Raw genomic sequence first — 15,633 nt, 5'->3', positions numbered from 1 at the left:
AGAAGCTATGGGTGCAGATAGATAACGCTACTGGGTACAAATGAGAGGCAGGGGACAGTCTGGTGGAGCCAGGTCACCAAGGGCCTAAGAATGTCTGCTAGAAATAAGGGGGGAGAGATACCAGAAGAGGTGGGTGACTAAGGCGTTAACGCAACAGGATGGGTTTCCCACTTCTCGGGGGCAGCTTCGCTATTTACAGCAGAAGAGTTGTCATAGTTAGCTTACTCTCTACAGCCTAGAAGGGAGTCTTAATGAAGAGATTGCCCAGATCAGATTGGCCTGCGGCCATGCCTGTGAAGAATTGTCTTGACTGTTAATTGATATAAGAGGACCCAGCTTATGGTGGGCAGCACCAGTCCCTGGGCAGGTGGGTGATCCTTGGCTGTGCAAGAAAAATAGCTGATTGTTTAACTCTGAGAGTGGCCCAGCCAACATGGTTTCTCCATCTCTGTTTCCTGCTTCAGTTCCTGTATTGACTTCCCTCAACATTCGACTGCAACCTGTAAGATAAAATAAACCCTTCCCAACTAAGTTGCTTTGGTTGGAGTGTTTTATCACAGCAACCAAAGGAAACTAGAATGAGCCTGCACACCTCTGACCAGAGGTTCTGCCAAACTTAATAAAGTCTAGGTGGCTTGTTGAAATAGGAGTGGCGGGGCTGCGTCCCCGGCACCCCTGCTGCCTCCGGCAGCCCCGCTGCCTGCACGGCTAGCTTTAGCTTATGCCCCGAAATAATTACACCGAAACTGTATTCTTTTAAACACTGCTTGGCCCATTTCTATCTAGCCTCTTCTAGGCTAGCTCTCGCACCTGGACTAGCCCATTTCTAATAATCTGCTGTAGCCCACAAGCTGGCTTACCAGGAATGATCTTAACCTGCATCTGCCTGGAGTGGGAAAATCATGACGACTCCTGACTCAGCTTCTTTCTCCCAGCCTTCTGTTCTGTTTACTCCTCCCACCTATGTCTTTATTGCTTAACCAATGAAATCAACAGATTGATATATGACACTCCCACATCAGTGGCTGAGTCTTTTTCCAGAAAACACACACACACACACGTGTTACTTCCCAGAGCATACTGCTGACAAGAAAGGGAGAAAACAGGGTTCTGTTAGTGATTTTTCCTGTTTCTATGCTAAAATACCATGACAAAAGCAGCCTAGGGGTGGCTCACAGTCTGAGGTTTTGTCCATCATGGCAGACTTATGGCAGAGGACCAGAGTTCGAGAAAGCTGGTTATATTGTGTCCATAATTAAGAAGCGGAAAGCAGGCCAGCAAGATGGCTCAGTGGATGAAGGTATTTGCTGCCAAGACTGCTGGCCTGACTTTCATCCCCGGGATCCACATTGTGGAAATACCAAACTGATTCCTGCCAATTGTCCTTTGACCTCCACAGCCATGCTGTAACTGGCACATTCACACATTAATTAATTAATTTAAAAATGTAATCTTTAAAAAAAAATAAAGTAGATAACGAGGCAGCTCACGTCCTCCTTTTTATTTGGTCCTGGATCCCAGCCTAGGACATGGTGCCACCTACATTTGAGTCCTTACACTTCAGTTGACCGACTCTAGACAACCCCACGCAGGCATGTCCAGAAACCCCTTTCCTGCAGACTCTAGAACCTATAACATAGACAGCGGCTATAAGCCACTGATCACAAAGCTCATGGAGGCAGGCATCTGAAGAGCCCAGCCTCCCTCTCTGGAGTGTGGGGCAGGGTTGGCCAAACCTTGGCCAAGCTCTACACGTTCATCCACACCTCTGTATCACCAGTGTTCTACCAAAGATGGCTTCAGGTCTCTGGTGCTGGGTCTCTACTGCCCACAGAGCAGGTTCAAGTGGTCAGCTATGAAATCAGAGCCTTTCACGTATACAAGGATTTCTCCACAGTGCCTCCAGCCTCAAGAACCCACTTGCTAGAGTGCTGGAAATATATTGCCAGTGAAAAGGAATGAACAGGTGCTGTAAGTGCCCAGGGTTTGGCACTGGTGTCTCTGCTTCTGCTGCCATCTGGGTACCCAGACATCCATCATCACATTTGGACTTAGGTTACAAGACAAATGGCTAGAGTCAACCATGGGCTGAGTGACTTGCTGCGCAGACCTTCCTATGTGTGGTATGGACAAATGGCTCTGCCCACATGGGGCTTCAGCAAGCTGATCTCTTAGGGCCTCCCTCAAAGCCTGTCATCTCCATGAGGTCTAAGGACCCTCAGATTGGTCTCTAGCACCCATGTTTCAAAAAGCTAAGCATGGTGGTGCATACTTGTATTTTTAAAAAATATTTATTTATTTATTATATATATAATATTCTGTCTACATGTGTCCCTGCAGGCCAGAAGAGGGTATTAGATCTCATTACAGACGATTGTGAGTCACCATGTGGTTGCTGGGAATTGAACTCAGGACCTTTAGAAGAGCAGGCAATGCTCTTAACCGCTGAACCATCTCTCCAGCCCCATACTTGTATTTTTTTATTGATTTTTAAAAAAATGTTTATTGGAAATAGTTTTTTCCATATAATAAATCATAATTATTGTTTCTCCTCCCTCTACTCCTCCCAGTTTTACCCCATCTCCCTTCCCATCTAAATCTAACCGTTTTTTGTCCCTTGTTAGAAAACAAAAAGACTTTAAGGGATAATAATAAATATAATAATATAAAACAAAGACCAACAAATTAGAATAAGCCAGAGCAAACAGGAAGAAGGAAAAGAGTCCAAGAAGAGTCATAAACCACAGACAAAGTTGCAGAGACTCACTTGTTCACATACTCAGGGACCCCACAAAAACACAGAACCGGAAGCCATAACACATATGCAAAGGACCTGTAGGGTGAAAAAAAATAAACATGATAAAATTTTTAGAAAGAAAAGACCTGATATGATGAGACAAAGAACCTCCAAAGATGCCATTGAGTCCATATGTGTCGGGATCTACTGTGGGCATGCAGCCTGCCCTTAAGCGTAGTTTGTTTCCCCAGTGAGAATCCACTGGAGGAATCTAGTTTTTCATTTGTAAATGGTTATCAATAGGAGATAGTTTCTGAGATAGGGAAGGGGGCATGTCTCCACTTCTTCCAGCCCTAGCATCCCACCTGGTGCAGACCCATGTAGGCCACACCTACTCCAACAAGGCCACACCTCCCAACCCCTCCCAGGTAGTGCCACCCCCTAATGACCAAGCATTCTAATATATGAGCTTATGGGGCCATTCATATTCAAATTAGCACGGGTTCCATTTCATGGAATAGTCCTTAAATCTAATCAAATATTGGTTGGTAACTCCCAGAAGCTCTGTGCCGCCGTTGCACCAGGGTGTCTTACAGGAAGGACACCATTGTAGATCAAAGAGTTTGTCACTGCGTTGCTTTTAACATTTCTCCTTTGGTAGTATGCAGAGTACCTTCCAGTACCGAGAACACTAGCCTGTAGGGCTGAGGGCTCTAGGTAGGTACCAGCTCAACTTCTCCATGTTCAACGAGCTGTATAGGTGTTGGCTTCTGCAACAGGGCCTTGTCTCCGTTTGTGAAGAGCAACCTATAGCCTTGGTAACAGGCTAGGTGGTTTGGGAGTTCCCACAGGACCCTTTTGGCCTACAACTCAATTAAATCTAACCCTTCCCAGTACCGTAAGTGTCATTTAGTGGCAAGAGATGTACAGTTGGGGCTGTGTCTCCCTCATTATTCGGCAATTTCATTTAGATTGCCTTCATATATTTAGGAAGCTTATAGCTTATACTGTATTAGGCTTCTATGGCCCTTGATTTTAGCTGTCATTCCCCATATTCCCTCCCTCAACCCTTTCTTTCCTCCCCCCCCCCAGCTTGATCCTTCTTTCCCAGCTTCCCCCATCCATCCATAAGTATCTATTCCTTTTCTCCTTCCTAGGGAGATCTGTCTGTTCCCCTTGTAGCCCTTACTCTATACCTAACCTCTGTGGGTCTACAGATTATAGCTCAGTTACCATCGACTTAACAGCTAACATGCACATATGCGTGAATACATACCATATTTGACTTTCTGGGTTGGGGTTACCTCACTCAGGATGATTTTTTTCTAGTTCCATGTGTTTACCTGTGAATTTCATGATTTCGTTTTTTAATGGTGGAGTAATATTCTATTTCCTCTTCAGAGGAAGATCCACGCATTCCCCCCACCCAGACCCCTCCTCTTTACCTAACCTCTCTGGGTCTATGGATTATAGCTTGGTTATCACTTACTTAATAGCTAACCTCCACTTATAAGCAAATATATATGATATTTATCTTTCAGGGTCTGGGTTACCTCACTCAGGATGAGTATTTTTCTAGTTCCATACACTTGCATGCAAATTCCATGATGTTATTGTTTAATAGTTGAGTGATACTTCATTGTGTAAATGCACCTCACTCTCTTTATCCATTCTTCTCTTGAGGGACATCTAGGTTGTTTCCAGCTTCTTGCTATTGTAAATAGAGTTGCCCTGAACATGGTTGAGCAAGTGTCATTGTGGTAGAGCATCTTTGGGTGTATGCCCCAAAAATGGTATGGCTAGGATTTGAGATAGAGAAATTCCCAACTTTCTGAAGAACTGCCATATTGATTTTCACGGTGACTGTACCAAGTTACACTCCCACCAGCAATGGAGGACTTGTTCCACGTCCTCACCAGTATGAGCTATCACTTGTGCTATTGATCTTAGCCATTCTGACAGGGAACATATCAGATCTCAAAGTCATTTTTGTTTGCATTTCCCTGATAGCTAAGGATGTTGAACATTTAAGTGTTTCTCAGTCATTTGAATTTCCTTTATTGAGAATTCGATAAAGAAATTCTGTTTAGATCTGCACCCCATTTCTTAATTGGATTATTTGGTTATCTAGTTTCTTGAGGTCTTTATGTATTTTGGATATAAATCCCATATCAGATGTGAGGTTAGCAAAAGTCTTGTCTCATTCTGTAGACGACTGCTTTGTCTGAGTGACAGCGTCCTTTACCTTACAGAATCGTTTCAGTTTTATGAAGTCCCATTTATTAGTTATTGATCTTAGTGCTATGTTATCAGTGTTCCGTTCAGGAAGTTGTCTCCTGTGCCAATGCGTTCAAGGCCATTGCCCACATTTTCTTCTGTTGTGTTTGGTGTATCTGCTGTTATGTTGAGGTCTTTGGTTCACCTGGACTTGTGTTTTGTGCAGGGAGATAAGTGTGGATGAATTTACACTCTGCTACATGCAGACATCCAGCTCGCCCTGCACCCTTTGTTGAAGATGCTTTCTTTTTCCATGGTGTATTTCTGGCTTCTTTATCAAAACTCAGGTATACACATGTATGTAGATTTGTGCCTGGCTCTTCAACTTGATTCCGTTGATCAACATGTCTGTTTTTGTGCCCATGTCATGTGATTTTCATTGCTGTCACCCTGTGGTAGAGCTTGAAATCAGAGGTGCCGAGACCCCCAGCAGCTCCTTTATTGTTCAGGATCGCTTTCGCTATCCTGGGTTTTTATGGTTTTCCATATGAAGTTAAGAATTGTCCTGTCAAGGTCTGTAAAGAATTGTGTTGGAATTTTTATGGGGATTGGGTTGAATCTATAGATTACTTTTGGTAGAATGACCATTTTTTACTGTTAATCTTATCTATCCATGAGCATGGAAAATTTTTCCATCTTCTGATATCTTCTTTAATTTATTTCTTCAAAGGCTTGAAGTTTTTATCATACAAGTCTTTTACTTGCCTGATTAGAGTTACCACCAAAATATTTTATATTACTTGAGGCCATTGTGAAAGGTGTTTTTTCCCTGATTTCTTTCTCAGCCCGTTTGTCATTTGTATATAGGAAACCTGCTGATTTTTTTTTTAGTTAATCTTGTATCCAGTCACTTTGCTGAAAGTGTTTATTAGTTGTAGGAGTTCTTTGGTAGAATTTTTGGGGTCTTTTATGTATATTATCATATCATCTGCAAATAGCAATACTTCTTCCTTTCCAATATGTATCCCTTTGATCTCCTTAAGTTGTCTTATTCTTTAACGAGGATTTCACATACTATATTAAGTAGATACCGAGAGAGTGGGCAACCTTGTCTTGTCCCTGATTTTAGTGGAATTGCTTTGAGCTTTTGTTCATTTAATTTGATACTGGCTGTAAGCTTGCTATAAATTGTCCTTTTTTATATTTAGGGATGTGCCTTGTATCTCTAATCTCCCCAGGATTTTTATCATGAAGGGGTGTTGGGTTTTGTCAAAGGCCTTTTCTGCATCTAACGACATGATCATGTGGTTTCATGTGGTTTTTTTCTTTTAGCTTGTTTATATGATGGATTACATTTATTGACTTTCATATGTGAACCATCCCTGCATCTCTGGGATAAAGCCCACTTGAGCATGATGGATGAGTTTCTGATGTGTTCTTAGATTCAGTTTGCAAGTGTTTTATTGAGTATTTTTGCAATTGAAAATTGGTCTGTAATTCTCTTTCTTTGTTGAATCTTTATGTGGTTTGGGTATCAGGGTAACTGTGACTTCATAAAATGAATTAGGGAATGTTCCTTCTGTTTCTCTTTTGTGATATAATTTGGAGAGTTTTGGTGTTAACTCTTCTTTGAAAGACTCCTAGGATTCTGCGCTAAACCATCTGGCTCTTGGCTTTTTCTTGGGTGAGGTGGGAGGGGGGGGTATTTTTAATGGCTGTTTCTGGTTCACTCACACACATACATATAAGCACACACATTTTCAAATCCACCAAGGCATCCACACCATAGACCCAGAGTTAACAAAACCCAGACTCTAGAGGAAGTAGCCAGCCAGTCTTGGTCATGCCTCGCTCACCTTCCTATAAAATGGGCGGGGGGAGGGGGTATGAGAACATTTTGATTGTTTAGGAAGGAGGGCACAAGAACTTTGTAGACACAATGATCAGGGTTATGGAGCTCAAACCTCACTTCTTGCTTGAGATTCCTGTGTTGAAGACCAGATTCTCCCAGGGAAGAATACACGCCCTTTAATTAACTAGAAGCTCCGAGGCAAGAGTCCATTGTCACCCCAAGATCAGCTCAACCAATGTCCAGTGAGTAGCACACTGGCCCCATCTGGGCTAGGGTACACAGGATCAGTGAAACGGGTAGGTGGCTGCTCCAAAGAGTCTGCAATGGAAAGGGTGTGCCACCAAATATTCCCAACAGATGCATGCATATGTGTGAGTTGAAAAAGCAGGCCCTAGGAGTCAGGGTGATGAGAGTCAGAAACACCTGTTATCACTTGCACACACAGCTTCTTAGAAAATTATCCTTTGACTAGAGCCTTGAAAGACAAGACAGAACTAGTCAGAGTCGACATTGCCTCTGGAGAGAAAAACAAAACCCCAGACTTGTGGAGTTTGCCAATGACCAAGGTGTAAATACCCCTTGCACAGCTGAGTGCAATTCACTGGCCTCATGTACTGGGAAGAGACATTCCCCATTGGCTCAGGTGAGCTGTGTAGGTCGTAAGAATGAGCCCTGCTAGGAGAATGTGCAATGCAGGCGGAGGGGAATCACAAGTGCAAAGACCCTAGGGCAGATAATATGTGCATACAGATCAGAAGGAATGGAAGTGTGGCCCATCCCAGTAAGCAGGGGATAGAGAGGCTATGATAGGAAGAGGCCAGATCACATGGCTATAGAAGTCTTTGAAAACTTTAAAGAGCAAAGCCCACATGCTAGGGAGGTATGGGCAGATGAACCTCTGGAGAATATCTCTTGCCCCAGATATTCTGGAAATTTTAACTGGTTGAGTAAAATAGAGACTATTGAGCATGGTGGCACACACCATCAATGCCAACACTCAGGAGGCAGGAGCAGGTGGATCTCTGTGAGTTCAAGGCCAGCCTGGTCTATATATTGAATTCCAGGCTAGCTAGCATTATATAGTGAGACCCTGTCTAAAAGGAAAAGGAGACTGTGCTCTCCGCCTGGTCCATTTGCCATCTCACCCCCCAGTGTCTGAGGCGGGTGTATGTTTACTAAACAAGAGAACCAGTGTTTGAGCTGGAAAAAAAAATATTGTAGTGTCAAGTGTGTCTGCTGCCTACCCACCCTCTGCTTCAAATGTCACTGGGACGAAGTTGAGCATACGGACCTGCTTCTCCTCTGAAGAAGCGAAGCGTGGCTTTCCAGAGGCAGCAAGAGCCCAGCAAGCTTTGCCAAGAACGTGCAGCCTCCTTGCACCTCGCCTGTACTTTTTCTGCAGTGCTGTTTTCGGGGCCAGGATAGCACCTAATCAGCTGGTAGAGGGTAGCAAGGAAAGAGCCCCTCTGGTAACCGAATGTAGTGGGTCCTAAAATCAGTCCAAGGGGGTGTTTTCTTGGACACTACTTGGTCTTCATTAGGGATCGCCATGGCGGCGTCAACTACACCAGAAGACCACCAGCAGTGTGAGTAGACTTCCAGGGACTGTGTAGTGGTATTCTGTTTGTGTTTTAACAAATAAAGCTTGCCTGAAGGTCAGAGGGCCCAGTTAAATCACTAGAGGCCAGGTGGTGGTGGCTCACCCCTTTAATCCGGTGACTTGGGAGTCCCACGCCTTTAATTCCAGCGCTAGGGAGGTGGAGAGAGGAGTATGCACGCGGCCGAAAGGAGCTCAGTGCAGTCTGGACATGCAGTCTGAGGTTTGGTGGAGACAGATGCAGTCTGAGGACAGGACGGCCCCTTGGGTCTGAGCATCGGTAGAGGTGAAAGGTCTCTCTAGTGGCTGCTGCTCTGCTTCTCTGAGCCTTCAGTTTTCATCCCCTAATTTCCAGCTCCGGGTTTTATTTATTAAGACCAATTACAATTTGTGCTACAGGAATATCGTATTCATCTGCCTCTCAGAGACTATGTTATTGAAGCTGCTTCTTTACTTATTTGATTTTTCAAAAATACATCCCCTCAGTCTCTTGCCAGAGGACTGGGCGTGTATGCAAAATAGGAACTTTTGGCATGATTTCTGAAGTCCAGCCCAGCACCCCGCAGCCTTCTTCAGGTGGACCTCTTGGACTCCAGATCCACTCTGTGTATCTGTGAACTCATTACCCCTCTGCAAAGTGAGAAGGCACCGAGCAGTGAGGGCCCAAGCCAGCTGGGAGGCCCCTCGGTGCCTGGACCCTGGATGGTGACCTGGCAGGCCACCCTTGGAAAAAGAACAAAAGCCTTCAGAGTTCTCCAGGCCGGGTCATACAGCCGTCCCTTACCCCCCAAAGTCTGTTTCTTGAAGTGTCATAGTTGCATTTCATTGACTGTGCTGATAAAATACCATAACAAAGCCGGGCGGTGGTGGCGCACACCTCTAATCCCAGCACTCAGGAGGCAGAGGCAAGAGGATCTCTGTGAGTTCGAGGCCAGCCTGGTATACAAGAGCTAGTTCCAGGACAGGAACCAAAGAAGCTACGGAGAAACCCTGTCTCAAAAATCCTAAATAAATAAATAAATAAAATAAAATAAAAATAAAATACCATAACAAGCCACTTAAGAGGGAAAATGGTTTATATCAGCTCACAGCTCCAGGTTCTAGTCCATCATTTCGGGGAAGTCGGGGTGTCAAGCAGTTGAAACAATTAATTGTGTCATGTCCACAGACAAGAGCGGAGAAATAAAGGCATGCATGCTTGTACTTAACCCGCTTCCTCCACTCCTCCACGGTCCAGGGTCCCAAGCCTTGGAAGCAGTGCCACCCATTGTAGCCTGGGACTTACCTCATCAGTTAACGTAGTCAAGGCAATCCCGCATAGACTTCCCGCACAGGCCAACCCTAGCTAGACAGCCCCTCACTGAGACTCTTTTCCCAGGTGAGTCTAGATTGTGGCGAGTTGACAATTTAAAACAGCCATCACAGGAAGAGACCTGAGGAAACATTTTACCTGGGTTTACCATTGGGAAGTCCTACCCAGCAGGACTCAGAGGGAGAAAGAGAGTAAACTTGGGTTACTGGCTGTCTTAGCTCCTCCCTGTAGCCCATGCTCCTCCACCAAGGTAGACTTATGGGAAGCCCTCTCCTCAGAGAGCAGGTATAGACCCTGTAGGTAATTCCAACCTGGGTATTCACAACTTCGGGGCTATATCACCCCTATGGTGCTACACCTGTAAGCTGGGCTACCGCCATGAGACACCAGATGTGAGTAGTGTAATGAATGATTGATTATTTGTCTATTTCTAGAGACTGAAGTTCAAACTCACAGTTCCTGCAGGGCCCATCTCTCTTTGTCTTGCTGAAGGGCTACCATCCCGCTTTCTTTCCGGACAGCCTCTGTGCCCATTCATCCCTCCCGTCTTCTTTTTCCATGGGCACCAGTTAGACTGGATTAGAGCCCTACCCAAATGATCTCATTTTAGCCTAATTTCCTCTTAGAAGACCTTTATCTCCAAAGCCTGTTACATTCTGAGGCTTGAAAGTCTGATACATGAATGGGGGGAGAGAGTGATCCTGTTCAGCCTGTGGTGGGGTCCCCACATCCTTCAGCAAACACTCAATCCTAATGCGAAGGGCCGTCTGTTTACGCTAACTGGTTGACGGAGGAAATGCTGGGCTGGTCTATCTTGTTGGGATTTACACCAAGCCACCCACATGTAACCCTCCACCGACAGCCAGAAATTGAAAAAGTACATAATCTGGGCTAAATTGTCTAAAGAGCTCTCCACTCAGTCCCTGCTTAAAGAACCCCTTCCCTTGAATGTGCCTGATCCATGATCATCCATCCTAGTTCCAGGGCTGAGAGGCCATGGATGGGTTTGAAGCTCTCCTCCTTTCTCTCCACCTTTCCAACCGTGTGTACAAGAATACAGGACAGGGTGTTGCCAGATCCTTATCAGTGAGAAGGAGAAATTCTGGTTTCCACTGAGGATGACAACCCTGAAGGATGTGTCAAGGAACAAGAATACAAGTCACATAGCCACTCTCACTAGTATGAGGAGTTCCCTTCAACTTTTATGGCCCTCAACTCAGACCAAACCAGGCTTCCACATTCAAAAAAAGTTCAGTATTAACTGGTATGGTAAAGCAGGGTTGGCATTTTATTAGAGATCTTGTTTTAAAATTTATTTTATTTTTATGTGTCTGTATGTCTCTGTGTATGGGTATGTGCACATGAGTGCAGTACCTGGTGAGGCCAGAAGAGGGCATGGGATCCCCTGGAAATGGAGCCCCTGGCAATTGTGAGCTACCTGACATAGATGCTGGGAACCTGGGAACCAGTCCTCTTGAGAATCAACAAGCACTCTTGACCACTGAGCCATCTCTCCAGCCCTTAAGATATTTTAATACAGACTTAAACATGAGGGTTAAGAGAGAGAGAGAGACTCAAAAGCCCAAGCATGGGCTTCCCAAGGGAGAATAGAAGAAAGGTGTACCCAAGTGTGAATCCTCGAGAAAGAGCAGCAATTGATTGTCTTGGCCTTAGCCATCTGTGCTGTTTTGTGACTCTCATGTCACATCTCCTTAGGTTGCTAAGAAACCATTTGTGTCTACTCTTTCTCTCTTGATAAAAAGAGGCGTGTTGTGGGGTGACTCTCGAGATGCCTGGTGGAGTTATAAGCTGACAACCAGGAGCCACTAAGACTGCACAAGGGGTTCGCAGGTGTCCTTTCCCACGGGGTTCCTGGTGAGAGTCCTAGAAAATTGCAGGTTCATGGGGAGGGGGGATCATTAACGGTGCCGGGCTCCTTACTCTGCAGCTAATGAAGGCTGAGGAAGGATTCCGTCAGGCTCAGCCAGACTCAGTCAGTCAGGAGCTTCTTCGCCGCTCCCCATGTCCGGAAGATTTTCTTTGTCTTTCTGTCCTAACTCAGATGAGATTGTGGTCACAGGGCCAAGGGGGCATCATGGGACTTTTGCATCGGGAGGTAGAGTGTGTATCGGGGAAGAGGAGCTGACCTCTCTGCTTTGCTTCAGGGGCAGATGGTGCAGAAACCAGGCTTGGATCCTGATAGTGTCAACACTGCCTCCTCGGCGCTCTCCTCAGAGGGCAGGAGAGAGTTTATCCTCGAGCCAAGGATGAATGACTGTGGTGTGGGAACATAGATTTGGCTTTCCTCAAATACCACATCCCAATACCGTGACAGTTCCACGAAGCTTTTATAGCAAGAGAACAAAGAAAATCCGAAATCAAGATAGTTTTAAACATCCCATGGTGGCAGCATCAGCTGGGGGGGCTCCAGCAACACTGGCAATTCGCTGCGGTAGGCAGTAGGGTTTGGACTTTCCGAAAGGATTTACCTGCTGGTCACAAATATGTCAGGTCACACAGAGGTGGGCGACAAATAGCCGTCTAGGGACTGACGATAAATAACTCCAGATCAGCTTGGATCCCAACCTGTGCCATCCCAGGTCTCTGCAGTTCGTCAGCCTTGCAAAATGTTTAAGACAGGCTTGGCTCTTTCTGGGAGACTTAGCTTCCATCACATTCTCAGACGTGGAAAGCTGGTGCCCCCATCCTGGAGACGTGCCCTGTGCCGGGTTGGGAGCTCCTCCCCTAGCTAACAACTTCACCGACATAGCAGATCTCTTTCCTAGAATTCTTTAAGCCTGTTTGATAAAACAATGATTTGTCCTTTGAAACCTTTATTGTCTCTTGCCCCACAAACCTAACTCATGCTGTACTGTGGCCCAAGAAGCTGAGGGCGTGTTCTGAGTTCTGGAATTCTCTGCGGCTGTAGTGGCTGCTTTGAAAACTAAAGCTAGTGTTCTGAGCCTCCAGACTTTCCCGTATTTATTTGTCATGTAAATTGAGCCGCATTCCATATGTTTCTTGCTCGTTTCCGGTGTCATCAGCATCCTGAGTCACTTGGCGTCCATAAAGCCTTTATGTCCCTGGGTTTCTAAGTCAATCTGAGGCATCCAACATTTGCTAGTGATGTGTGCTGTGTGTTCAGTGGTATGTGCTCAATGCCAGGCTCTGGGCTACAGTAAAAATAAAGCCCAGAGTCCTCCTCCATGGAGCCTGAGGTGTGAGCCACCCTGACAAGGGCTCCTGGAATTTGAATGGAGAGTGAACGTGGTCCCAAGACTCCACAACTGGAAACCTCTGAACTGTTAGCCACAATAAATGTCTGCTCCCTGAAGAGGTTTCCTTTGGATGTTTAAAACAAAGACCAACACGGCCATTAGCATATAACCCTTAGGAAGCAGGTATCAGTGGCCTGTCATGGGTGGCCAGTTCAGCCATGCTGATTGTTGACTGAAGCATGCTCAGTGCCTGTGGACCATCTGTCTATCTGCTGAAGTGATGGCTCCATATCTCCTCATCCTCCATCAGCTTAGCCTGGACCTGTCGTCATGGCAGCAGAAGAGGGAAGAGTGTCATCACTCAAGGCCTCTTCAAAATCACAGCTTGTCTGTGTTCATTGGAATCCCAGCATGTCATTGTCCAAGGCTGGTCACATGACCAAAGCCAGATTGAGGGATTGGAGTCGTTTTGTAATTATCCCTTGTATATAGATAGACCTGTTCTCCCAGGTCTGTCTTAGCCCATCATGTCTGCGCCCATTACTTTCGCTCATAGAGTTACATCCATCTGGTGACATTCATACATGTAGAAGTCAGAAGACAACTTGTGGTAGTCAAGTCTCCTCTTATACTAAGTGGGTCCTAGGGATTGAACACCCAGTGAGCCATCTACCAGCGCTCTCTCTCTCTCTTTTTCTTTCTTGCGCGCGCGCGCGCACACACACACACACACACACACACACACACACACACACACACACTTCCTTTCTCATCTGTGCTGTCCTCTGGCTTGGCTGAAGCTATGGATTCTAGATCTGCGCCATCTGGTTACCCTCATAGCAATTCCACTTCGTTCCCCCTGTTTTACTACAACCCCAACAGAGGCACTGAGGCCACCCCACTCTGCTCCCATACCGAAAGGACAGGTCCCTTCTCAGATCTGTTCGGTTATGCTGCCTTCAGAGCTGATGAAGAGCTGTTGGACCCTTGTTCTCGGTTAGCTGAGTAATCACGACCATGTGAAGTTTCTCACTGAAGGTGTTGAAGGGACTGCATTTGATGAGTCTATTCCTAAGCAGCTACGGTGTTGGCACAGCCTACTGGTCTACCTGGAACCTCCGGGCATGGAGGACAGTTAAGGAAGGGGCACAGCTGCTTCAGGGTCCAGATGAAGAACGTTTGTGGTGACAGAGACACCTGGTCTTCAGGTGATTTCTAGCCTCTTCCCGACTGCTTGTGGAGGTCTCCCAAGACCTCAGAGAAGATGCTGTCTCTATAAGCAGCTGCCTGCTCTCCGCCCTTCCTGCAAGAGAGCTGCGGTTGTGTGTTGGGCTCTCTCTCGGTGAAAAGAGCTTGGTGGTTTTGAAGCTGGCTCTGGTAGAATGGGGAATGTGATGCCCTGCCCCCTAGCGGTAATTTGAGGAATGACAAGGGCAGAGGTGCCTGGGCTCCGAAGAGAGCTTGCTATTTTCAATCCACAAGTCATGGATGCAGAAACTGAAGCACAGAGAAACTCATTCTGCAGGTTGCATGGCCTGGGGAATACTAACTCCATAGCTTTGCCCTGAAGCCTCATTTGTCACCAAGAGCCTTGCCTCGGATTGCTCTGGCCCCAAGTGAACGGTGCAAAGTTATTGGTTGGTGTGTCTGAGGTAAGCAGAGGTCTGGAGCACACTGTGAAGGCCAGTGTAGGAAAGGGACAACAATGTGGCATAAAAGACCAGCTGTCACTCAGGTCTGCACTGGGTGGTCCTTTAACACGGATGAAGGATTGGTTGTTAAGTGGCAGCTAGGGCAGCTGGTAAGGGGGTGCCACCGTGTCTCTCGATCTTATCTGTAGGAGCATGTTGGAGAGATGTGGTTTGGTGGTTGTGGTTGTCATTGTTGTTGTCTTTACATAGGTTCTCAGTCTGTAACCCAGGATGGCTTCAAACTCACCACATAGCCCAGGCTGACCTCCAGCTCACACACAGTCCTCCCGCGTTAGCCTCCCATGTGCTGGACCGACAGTTGTGCCTTACCAGCCCTGGCGAGAAGAGAGTCTTGACTCCCACAATCCCTCCCGGCTCTGGCATTCAATGCAAGCCTGTGTGGACAGGCTCCGGGAGGGCAGGGAGGACTCTGCTTTACCCTGCCACAGTAACCAAGCACACACCGAGTCCCAGACCACTGGCTTCGACACAGAGCCTCCGGTGACAGTGTCTCCGGAAGATGCAGTACGGTGAGAGGAGTGTTTGAATTCCGCTGCCCTGCCCGTTGGTGATTTTTATCGTTCTTGGTTCTCTTTAATGTGTAATTCCTAAAATGATCATCCAAAACCTGGCATGTGTCAGGAACCTCCTCACCTCAAGTTGTCACCATCTCAGGCAACCCTGCGTGCTGTCCTCTGGACTGTGTTGATGTGAGAGTGTCTCTGACCTCTGTTCCCTGCCCACCCCGCACCACTGTAGATATTCCCTTCCCTAACCCTGTGTAGTTTTTCTGCCCTCCTGCTCTCCCAGTTGCTGGCAAGGGCATAGAGATTCACAGTTTGCAAAGTAGCCTGAAGTCACTAGAAGCTCCAGCTAGGCGGGGGAAATGTGTTGACAGGATCATGACCTCCACTTTGGAGGTGAGAAAACAGCCTCACAGTGATTTTCCACCATCAGCAGACATTTTGACCTTGAACCCAGGCCACCTATCCTTTCACACATTGCCATG

At 46.4% G+C, this 15,633-nt stretch overlaps 1 protein-coding gene across 2 annotated transcripts in view; it reads left to right on the top strand.

The window, feature by feature from the left end:
* Nucleotides 1–15,633, top strand: part of Kazn (kazrin, periplakin interacting protein) — a 908,996-nt gene that overhangs the window by 617,604 nt on the left and 275,759 nt on the right. The gene's annotated exons all lie outside the window — the stretch shown is intronic.

This window comes from Microtus pennsylvanicus, chromosome 13 (assembly GCF_037038515.1).
Source record: "Microtus pennsylvanicus isolate mMicPen1 chromosome 13, mMicPen1.hap1, whole genome shotgun sequence".
NCBI lineage: Eukaryota > Metazoa > Chordata > Mammalia > Rodentia > Cricetidae > Microtus > Microtus pennsylvanicus.
The sequence above is the reverse complement of the archived record's forward strand: the minus strand, read 5'-3'. Positions and strand labels throughout refer to the sequence as shown.